This window comes from Solanum lycopersicum, chromosome 7 (genome assembly GCF_036512215.1).
Source record: "Solanum lycopersicum chromosome 7, SLM_r2.1".
Lineage (NCBI taxonomy): Eukaryota > Viridiplantae > Streptophyta > Magnoliopsida > Solanales > Solanaceae > Solanum > Solanum lycopersicum.
In genome coordinates this window covers 4,755,032-4,766,504 of record NC_090806.1, presented here as the reverse complement: position 1 = coordinate 4,766,504, position 11,473 = coordinate 4,755,032, and the positions used below count along the sequence as shown (strand labels likewise).

Below are 11,473 nucleotides of genomic sequence, written 5' to 3'. Positions count from 1 at the left end.
TACTTTATCTACTTCACGATGTATGGAATAATTCTTGTTGCACTCACTCCAAATTACCACATTGCTTCAGTGACATGGACATTATTTGTTATTGTTGTAACTAACATTCAATTGACTTGTAATACAAACTTTTAGTTAGTTTTGATAGTTTATAAAACTTGTGTGTATAAATCATATTTTTCAAAAAAGGTGAAATATATTTCCCAAATTTTATGGCCAAACACATGGTGAAATTTCATCCAAATTTTCACTCAAATAATATTTGCCAAGAATATTTGAAATTCTATGGCCAAACGTTAGCTTAATCAACCTAGTGTCTTGATCTCTCAACATGAGAGCTGAGATTCTTATTTTTCTTTTGAACTTAAATCTTCATTATTGAGTCAATTAATCAAAAAATTGAAAGGCCAAATTATAGTATTTGTGCCTTTTGAAGTTCAAATAGCTTGTTGTGAACAATTAATGAGCTCCATGGGCCATTATGTTGTGGCAAAGGTGACATGTGATGTGTATGTATGAATTAATTATATATCTCTTCTCTTCAACAATAAAATTTATATTTTTTTGGATTCTAAAACTTGCTGATCTATGCTAGCTAACTTAGAAGTATTAAATTAGTGAATACTGAAGACAACTTGTTCCAAATTGTGGCGGAGTCCGCAATTTCACTAAGGGCGTTCACAGGAATGGCATAACAAAAAGCTCTTTTTAAATATTGCGAGTGAGATTTGAACACATTAGCATTATTTCATTTCAAGCATCTGAAGCCACTAGGTTATGACAATTTGCTGTATTAAAGGTATTCAAAATATGTTAATTAATTATTTTGTGTGTCATTTTATTTATATACATAATATTTTTTACCGAGGAAGGACACTTTGACGACCATGTAGCTATATGCCTTTGGTTATCAAACGACCCTTTGAAGTGAAGCAAACCTTTAAAATAACCGTCGTTTCTATGTGGTTTATAAGTGATGAAGCCACTAGGGTAGGTTGCTTACACCACACCAGGTACGACCCTTCATTGGACCCTGCCCTTAAAGATTATGTTGAAAATTACCAGACAAGTATAAATATTTCTCAAATGAGTTTCTAGGAAAATCTTGAATTTCTCTTCTTTTTTTTTTTCTTTTTAAAAAAAAAGTCCATACAGTAGTGTTGTTTAAATTATTTAGTTGACCTGTATTAATCAGTACAAAAAAAATGACCCTTTTTTTCTCACATTAATAAGAAAAAAAAAACCATTGATTGGTTTACATCATTTGAAATTGGTGTTTTGGTCTTGTGAGTGTGAATGGTATCATCATCCATTATTTAAATCAGCTTTGTTTTTTCAAAAAAAATAAATTCAATTGCTTACAAAAAAAAAAATTAAGCAAGAATCAGGCCATTGGAAATTTTATAAGCTTTTCTACCAATTTTACTAGTACAATTTTTTTTTCCACCCTCCGCGTAAGAGCTCCGAGTAAATTCAAATCGCAGACTGAAAGGGTCATTTAAGGGTGTTGTTTTCAACAAGATTTTTCTTCGTATTCAGGAGTTGAACATGAGACCTGGTTAAGGGTAAAACATCCTCACTATTGTACTACAACACATATTTGAAATAAAAGCTATTACGTAGGGCTTGGGGTACGTTTGTTTAGACGGAGCTGAAAGGGTTCAATGTATATTATATATACATGAAAAATAATTTTAATTATATATATATAAATAGTATAATTTTTCGTCCAAATCCTTTTAACTCTACCTAACTCCATTCCGTCGATAAAAAAGAAAAATAATGCAATGAACGGTGAAAGTCACTCATCTTATGTTTCTTGGAATCGAATCAATATTTTTCTCCATGAAAATCCAAAATACCTTTAGTTAAAACTTAAAAACACATGAGAAAGGGAAAAAATTAATAAAATGTACAACATGTGTGCCCTAGATTTGTTTAAACTTCTCTCTTTAACTTCTTTTTAAAAAAAGAAATAGGATAATAGTGGTGTTTAGACAAATTCGCTTTCTACGCGCTAACTTCGCCCCTATTGATTACTTTTATATTCTTGTTATTTCTTTTTATGTGTTTACTATGTTAAAAATAGTTGTCCGATAATATTTATTCAGTTTGGAAAATTAAGAGATAATATACCTTTCATGTCTATTTTATCCTTGTTGTTAAATATTATTCAATATCTAATACGTTTCACAAAAGGGAAAATGCACAAATACCCCCTTAACCTATGTCCAAAATCTCAGAGACACACTTAAACTATACTAAAGTCCTATTACCCCCCTGAACTTATTTTATAAATAGTTTTCTACCCCTTTTCGGCCTACGCGGTACTATCTTGTGGGCTCAGCGTATGTTGACATTTTTTTTCAAGCTAGTGTCACGTATGTTGAAAAGGGATAGAAAATTATTTATAAAATAAGTTTAGGAGGATAATAGAACCTTAGTATAGTATAAGTGTGTCTCTGAGATTTCGGGCATAAGTTGGAGGGTACTTATGCATTTTCTCTTCACGAAACATTAAATTTAATATTATCAAAGGATAATATAAAAATATTACATCATTATTTCTTAAGGTATGTGTTAAATCATTAGTTCAAAACTATTGTTGGACGGAGAAAGTCAGGGAGTAGGTTTTAATTATCACCTGTCACAACCATAGCTACTGACATAAATGAAATTAGGTTTTACAATTTATGAGTGTGGTACCATAGTTCTTTTTCTTGTTAGATTTTAAATAAAGAGAAAATGGTCAAATAACACTAATCTATTAGTTAATTCTCAACTATACATTTATATTTTGCAGGGATTCTATTATCTTCTGAATTTTTTATTTTTGATATTTTGTGACCCTTAAACGTTGTCATGTCCAAGAAGGTGAATACACCTTTTGTAGGCGCGTAAGAATTTAACAAAATTGAACTAAATAATCCATGTGGCGGTATCTCATTAAAGATTATATAAGTATTTCATTTTTAAAATTCTTTCCCTAATATCACAAAATTGTTATACCCATTGGGAAAATGCACAGATATCCCCCTAAACTATAACCGAAATTCTAGAGACACACCTTAACTAAACTAAGGTCCTATTACCCCCTGAATTTTTATTTTTTTTTTGTAATTTTGTACACCTTTTGTCTTACGTAGCACACTCCTCGACTCCACGCAATTGAAGCGCATGGAAAATATTTGGATTCCGAGTAAGCTAAATGATGCACAACATTATAAAAAAAATAAGTTCAGGGGATAATAGGACCTTAGTTTAGTTAAGACGTTTCTTTGGAATTTCAGTCAGAGTCTAGAGGGTAGTTGAGCATTTTCCGATACCCATTTCATGATTTCTTCAAGTTTTTTTCAAAGTCCTTCAATGGTGGTCTTCTAAATTTCGTCGCTAGGAGCTCCAAATCAGTTTCTAACTACTAATTTATGCTTAGTTAATCATACATCAACCATTTTTAGCAACAACAATCACCTAAGTCATAAAAAACTTTCATATATGAAGCTCAAAAATGGGGTTCAAGTTTTTTCTTCGTAATTTCAGCAAAAAAAAAGTAAAAAAAAAGTCAAATCACGATGAACCAACAATGATGAATTTGAAATTACTTTCATTCTTACCAAATTTGTTTTTCACTCCTACATTTGTAAAACAATCTTTATTTGAAAGCATTTTTCGTAAATTTTAATTTCTAGGTTTGATAGAAATAGAAACTTTACATAATTTTAGGAGGGATAATTAGATTATTATTTTGATTAGGCTTATGATTTACGGGGGGAAAAAAAAGAAAAAGATTCAAAAAAATAAACTGAATGTACAATTAGGAGTGTACATGAACCGGGTTGATTGGGGTTTTCCAAATATTAAATCAAATCATTTGTGTCAGACTTTTGAATTGATAAACCACACCAAACCAATAAAACTCGGGTGTTTTAACTTCGGGTTTCTTTGGATTTTCGGGCTTTTTTGATAAAATTTTCATACGAACATATAATTTATTTATACTTCAAATATTTCTTTAGTCCTACCAAATTTCAATTATCTAAATTATTTATCAAGAAAATAACAAAAAAAATATGATATGATGAATGACACTAAAATATCCAACAAAAAAATAATAATAAAATCGCGTAAAATAAATGTTGCAAATTAATAAGCCATAATGAAATTGATCATAATTTAAAGTACTAAATCATGCTAAAATAAATTTAGTTAAGTATTAGTTACATGACTAAATATTAAAAGAAAGTAAAATTAGATCATGTATTTTAATTGTCTAAATCTACGTAAAACTAAAAAGAAATATTCAATATTATTGTCATTCTTAGTGTTGAATTGATTTTCTTTTTACATTAGTATTAATTTGATTTTTGTATAAACTTTGTTATAATTACCAACATGTATGGACTATAATCTTTATTATATCTTTAAGAATTCTAACTTCCAAATGTTAAATAAACATATTAAAAGATAAAAACTCTGAACAAATATAAGAGATATTTAAAAATTATATCAAAGTAAGTATTTTTTATGTATAAAATAAAATTTCAAAATTATATATATGATGTCGGGTTGATTTTTTTTAGTTGAAACCAAACCAACCCAAATATAGTTGGGTTTTATTTCCAACACCAAATCAAGTCAAACCAAATCACTAGTCGAATTTTTTTTCCGATTTGACTCGATTTGCGATTTGGTTCGATTTTGTACACCCCTATGTACAGTGATTCGAGTGTGCTATACAACTTTGACATAAAATTGGTTATGCCTTTTTAGTGAGGTGATTATTACTATTTAAATAGTTCAGGTGGATGATAAAACGCTCGTATAGAATATGTGTATAGTTAAAAATATATTGACAAATAGTTTGAAGGGATTTTTGTCTATTTTAACATATTAGGTGATAACATAAAATTTAAATCAAAATTCTATCATATTGTAACTATAACAACGACTTTCATACATGAATATCATATAATTCTTTCCACTAAAATTTAAAAATAGAAAGACCAAGAGAGTTTTAAAACTTGTTAACAAAGAAATGCTATGTATTTTCAATTATTTTCCATATTAAAAATATTACTTTTTGTTTTGATTATCCAAAAAAAAGTCTTTACCTACCAAAGCATGGTCTACTAAATAAAATACATGATATTACATGCATGAAAATCGCCACATATAAGTACAATAAGAAAATTTCTATACGGAAGCATAATTTAGTAAAAGGAGGATTAAAAATTATCTAGTATCGAGTCTATCGACTTATCTGATTTAGATTTGTCTTTTATTCTTACAAGACAAAAAAACGTTTTGTTAGTAGAATTTTTTTTATTACAAGACATAAATTTAGTCGAAACCTTTGATTAAGGTTGAAGAGCTAATTCACATCCATTTTACCGCACCCCTTGGTAGTGATCAAAGTCTAATAACCTTTGGATCCTCCAAACATAAGTTTAATTTACATGATTTTATATATGAATTGTTGTTCCTAGCAAATGCGTAAAATATCCTACTATTAAATATTCTTTGAATCTTGATAGACATAGTTACCTCATATCTGTTGTTAAAAAGAAATAACAGATATCAAGTGAAATTAGTAAAGATGAAGATAAACTAGTCGATACATTATGATTATTAAATGGAAGAAAGTTGAATTACAATTGAAGTTTGATTATGGTTGGGAAGACTAGATTAATGATGGGAAATACCAACCTTATTTTAATTATAATCCTAAGTCTTAAATTAAGGAAATGAAACCTCCCTCCCCCCCCCCCCTTTCTTTTTTTATTTAAAAATTGTACAGACTATTTCTATCGATCAAACAATAAATTCAGTAAAGAGATAAAAATAACTTTCATCGAACAAAAAGAATGTTGATTTGTCACTAATATGATTAAAAAAACAAAAATAATATTAAAATAACCTCCATTAACCAAATAGAAGATATCACTTAGCGATCATGAGTCGATAAACAACTAAAAGAAAAACTGGTTATCAACAATAAGGTGAGTAATAGACAATAGGGAAAAAAACAAAAAATAGAATCGATAATTGTAGCTTCTATTTAACCTAACCACATACATATATAAACAAACGAAATGATTATTTCAAATCTCTTACGTATAAAATTTGAGTATATCTTATAACATATAATTAAAAGTAAACTTATAAAATACTACAAGATTGATACACAAACACATAAGAATGCACATCATAGGACTAAAATTAATTAACTAGAGAAGTGCACAAAAAACCTAATCCATGATCAATACATCTTATAAACTAAGATTAAAAACCAACTCTTGAAGTTTAATTTATTAATTTGCATAATCAACTTTTAATCTTTTATGGAAAAAATAAAAATAAAATATCCATGTTTCTTGAATTTAAGTCTTGATGGGGTCATCCAAGAAATTTCTTAGAAATTTCTTAAAGTAAAATATGACCAAGACTTCTCAACTAATAAACAAAAACATAAAAGGAAAAGAGGATTAGTTTTATTTTGAATAATCTATTGCCTTTTTTCCCACTTTGAACTTAAGTGATTCCTTTGAGTAAGAGAATCAAAGAAAAGAAATTAGTGTGGTAAGTTACTCTTAAAATTTACACTATTTTTTTGAATTTGTGTGTTATCGCGATAATTTAACTCGTTATAAAAGATTATTTATCATTTATCAGAGAATATCTATAAATTTGAAATGTCTTTCTTTTTAATTTTATGAAAAGTGCTTTTTAAAAGAAGTACCTTTGAAAAGTAAAAAATTGTGTTAGGCTTTCAAAGTGTTTTTCTCAATATATATAAAACACCAATTGTGTTTGATGAAGTTTTTAAAAATAAGAAAAATTACTATTTAATTTTTGAAAAAATAGCTTAGGTTACTACACAAAAATACTTAAAAAGTTAGGTGAAATATTGACTGTTTAAAAGCTTAATCAAATAAGCTACTTTTAGTATCGAATGAAATTATATGCAACTCGTTTGACCATAAATATATTTCGAAAAAATTTAAAAATTAGTGTTTGAACATATAACTTATCATTACTTTTGACAAATATATTTCAAAAATATCTCAAGTTTCTAAGTACTAGAAAAAACAAGAACTTGGGCCATATTATAGTATTTCCCAATATTTTTTTTATTTTATAAAAACACTCGTCATCTATAGTTTTGAACTAAATTTCATTCTTAGTTTATTGTACAAAAATTTTATAATGTTATATACATTTTTTATCCGAGCTTGTTATTTGAAGTCACTTCCAATTCAAATAGTAGCAGTAGTTTCTCGTATACAAATCAACGATATGTTCCTTTTTTTTGGGTCAAAAATTCACATCGATTATGTTCATAGTAATGGATTTTTACGGGAAAAAATCATTATTAAATGACAATACAAACTTACGTATTTTTAGTTATTTTTAAAATTTATGAATATAAATTATATTTTTTTTTAAAAAACACTTATATATTTCTTCCAAAATCTTAGGGTGAAACTCCATCTAAAAATAACAAGACATTTTTTTTTCTTTAAATTAAAGTATAGTCCTCTTTTTTCCTTTATTCTTTTTATTTTTTAAATTTAACGCGCATTCATTTTTTTAAAATCTTTCAATATATCTTTGAGATTCTTTATTAAATATATTATTCTTAACCTTATTATATATTTTTTTTATTCTTTGTCTCTTACTGTGTATATAGGACTTAATGATTCTGGTGGACTTTAACTTCATCTTTAGGTTATTCACAAATCACTCAAGGCAAGTATATATCACTTTATATGAATATAATCGTATATTATTTGATTCTTTTCATATACTGTTTTTATTATTATTATTATTTATTTTTACACCAAAAGAGTTTCCTTTTTATATAGTCGCAATAGATTCTATATAACTTTTTAAATTTTACGTAAAAGTAAAAATCCTTCGTACATCATACTGAAACGATGTGATCTAATATTACTATGGAAAAAGTGAGGGAGAAAAGGGGAAAAGGACATACATTTTATGGTACGACAATGCAATAAGTCTTACTTTGACTTTAGTGGGAGACTTGACCTAAACTAAAAACACAAATAAATTAGAAATTCTAATTTTTGATTTATTTTATCATTTTAACTTTAAAATAAATAATTTAAATTATTCTTTTATGTTATTCAATACACTTTAAAAATATTAAAATTTATTTTAATTTAAAAACACTTAAAATTAATCGATTCAACAACTCTTTATAACTTAGCCTATAGTGCAAATTAAGTCCACTTTTCTCATGCATGCATATGATAAAAAATCAAAGTCTACAATTAGTATAGTAAATGTTGACATAATTGAAAACATTACTCTCATTGTGCTTATATTCGATATATAAAAAGTAACAGGAAAAAAAAATCATTATTCATTTCATGGGAATAATGAATACTCCATCCGTCTTATTTTATATGTCATCCTTTTATTTTGTATTTATATTAAGAAATGATGTAACTTTACCCTTTTGATCTTTTTTTTTTGAAACTCAAGTTTTCGATCAATGAATATGATTAAATTTATTTATTTTAATTAATTTAACAAATAGACATGAATTTATTTACTTAGCTTTTCTAACACTAAAAAAATTTAAAATTGCCAACAGATTTTATTAAAATTTACGTTGGTTAGTATTCTACTAAAAATTACCAACATATTTCTGACTGGATTAAATTTTAAAACGCACAGATTACCAACCAAAAACTTACTAACTTAAGTATTTAGTTGGTAAATACGGCGGAAAAAGTGACGCCAAATTTAGCAACATTCTATCAATGGATTACCAACTGAATATTACTAACACACACCTTTTGTTGGTAATATTGTCAACGAAGTATAAATAGGTTGATAATATGACAAAAAAATTGTTTATATAATTTATTAACATATTACCAATGAATTACTAACCAAACATTTATCAACGACAAGATTGTGTTGCTAAATTTACCAACCAAATATAAATGTGTTGGTAAATTAGTAACAAAATGTAATTTGTTGATAAACTTGCCAACCAATATCCAATTAGTTGGAAATTTTCCCGACGAATAAAGATTGTAGTTAATAAATCTCTAACATCATTAAATAGTTGGTAAGTACTCATTCATCCTTATTAACAATGGTTGTCATGGAGTGGTAAATACTCTTTTATCCTTAACCAAGAGGTCTCGGGTTAGATTTCTCTTGGGTACAGAGTCAAATTTGTTAGGGAGCGCTTTAGCCCCCAATGTGGGACTTCCCGGCATGGCATCGGATGGGAAATCAAAAAAATAAATAAAAATTATTGGTAAATTACCAACATAAATTTTCATTACTAAAATCGCCAACCAATGAAATTGAATAACTAAGTTTCAAAATTTTGTAACAGTGTCGTGTTTTACCAATTGATTCTTGGTAGGTAAGTTTACCAACAAACTAAAATCGGTTGGTAATGTTTACCCACAAACATTTTAGCAACGGATTAATATAAGTTGACATTTGATTGGTAACTCAATTTGCCAATTAATTTACTAACGAATTCTTTTGTTGGTGTTTGGGATTCCTTTTTGTAGAAAGTTGATCAAATATATATTTTCAAGGTTAATAACTCTCCAGGGTAAAAAAAGAAAGAATATATTAATTTATACATTGATTGTATTATATATCAATTATTTTAAAGTGACATATAAAAAGGGACGAAAAAAATATTATTGAACAGAGATAGAAACCGTTTTTTTACGTTTAAAAAAAAATAAAAATTTCTGTTTCTTAAAAAAAGCAGAAGCAAAAGTAAAAAAGAAAATAATTTTTTTCTTCCAAGGAGAGATAATAAGAACAATACCCACCGTCCACAAATTAAGATAATTAAACAACGTTCCTAATTAATCCTATCTAAAATATGTAATTACAATTCTTAAAGTGCATGCACGTCTGTTTTAGCCCATCGAATAAAATTTCCTCTTTAAATAAATTATTAGAGTAAAATCATTATAATTAATTAGTCTCTACTGCCTGTAAATTATGCGTAAAGTCGGGAAAAAGTTTGAAATATATTTGAGTTTTAATTTAAAAATTGTAACGATATTAAATTTGAAAAGGTTTTTTTATTGCTACACTATTTAATAGTGTATTTTAAATGTATGATGTGTGCACATTGATATATGTATATATATCATTAAAATACAAATATTAAATAGTACAGGGATATAAAATTTTCCATAAAGTTTGATATCGTAACAATAATTTTGGTCAAAATTGATGTATTTTTTAAATCCTTTTCTTTATTTTTTTTCATGTGACTTTGTTTAATTAAACATAATTTTTTTTATTTTCTTTAATTAATTAATAAACGACGTGTGTGTATATATATATATATATATAAAGAAATATTCCAAAGTAATAATATTCTTTCATAAAATAAAATACAAAATATTTTTCTTATCACGTTCCATTATCTAATATCTAACTTTTTCTTACCGTATTCCTACCTATATTTTATTTTATTTTTACTTCATCCCCCTTCCCCGACCTCTCAAAACTATCTCTTTTACTTTAACACAATACTTAATAGGAACATGTAATACAATATCATCTGTTGATTCAATATTAATAAATATCAGATCATGAATATAATTATGACCCATGTATAATTATTAGTATAAAAAATATATACTCTATTTTAAATAATAAAAATATTAATATTTCAAAAATATGACGAAAATTATTTTTACATCACGTACAATAATTCAAAGGTTGTTTTTTTTTTTTCATATACAAAGAGGGAATACTAACTTGAAGTGACAAGTCAAAGACAAGTACAAAATGGAAAGTGACTATACTTTTTAACATCAACAATTGATCCCCCTAACTATAGTATAAAATATAAATTACTAATATTAAAGCACATGTTTAACTTGAAATATTATTGATTCAGTCTCAAATTGGCTTTTTATATGAACGTACATATCTTTTCTTTCAAAAGAAATTTAAATTTATTATTCTATAATCTTTTTTTTTTATCAATTTTTAACAATATAGTTTTAACTTCGTTTGTTTTAAAATACATAATTCAACAACTTTATATGATTTAATAATTTCGAATTAGTTGTTGAGTCTAAATAAATAATTAATTTTATTTTCTCTTTTTGATTTTTATTTTCATCAATATGAGTAAATCTATGCATATTTAAAATTACTTTGTTCGGAACATGGTATAATTGATAACATCTAATTGTAAAATTTAAAGTAAAGAATGATATTTGCATACAAAGTTACAAACTGAAGTTGTTTTATTTATTTATTTCTTTGGTAAGAGATTTTCTTTTGTAAGAATTTTAGAGTAAAAAAAGTAAATTAAATTTTATTTTGTTATTTTTTCCAATTTCTTTAAAATTATGGAATTCAATTAACTTTGAATTTTTATGATAAAAATGTATTTTGTAATTTTATATTAAAATAAAGTAAAAAAATTTCATGACCAAAC

The 11,473-nt window shown here is 26.2% G+C and overlaps 1 protein-coding gene across 2 annotated transcripts in view; it reads left to right on the top strand.

Annotated features, from left to right (window-relative positions):
* Nucleotides 1–6,496: 6,496 nt before the first annotated feature.
* Nucleotides 6,497–11,473, top strand: part of ACA10 (auto-inhibited Ca2 -transporting ATPase 10) — a 29,544-nt gene continuing 24,567 nt past the window's right edge. For both annotated transcript variants that reach the window (XM_069299783.1, XM_069299780.1), the window contains exons 1-2: nt 6,497–6,579; nt 7,691–7,749. The gene's annotated coding sequence lies outside the window, so the exon portion shown is untranslated. The remainder of the gene's footprint in view (nt 6,580–7,690; nt 7,750–11,473) is intronic.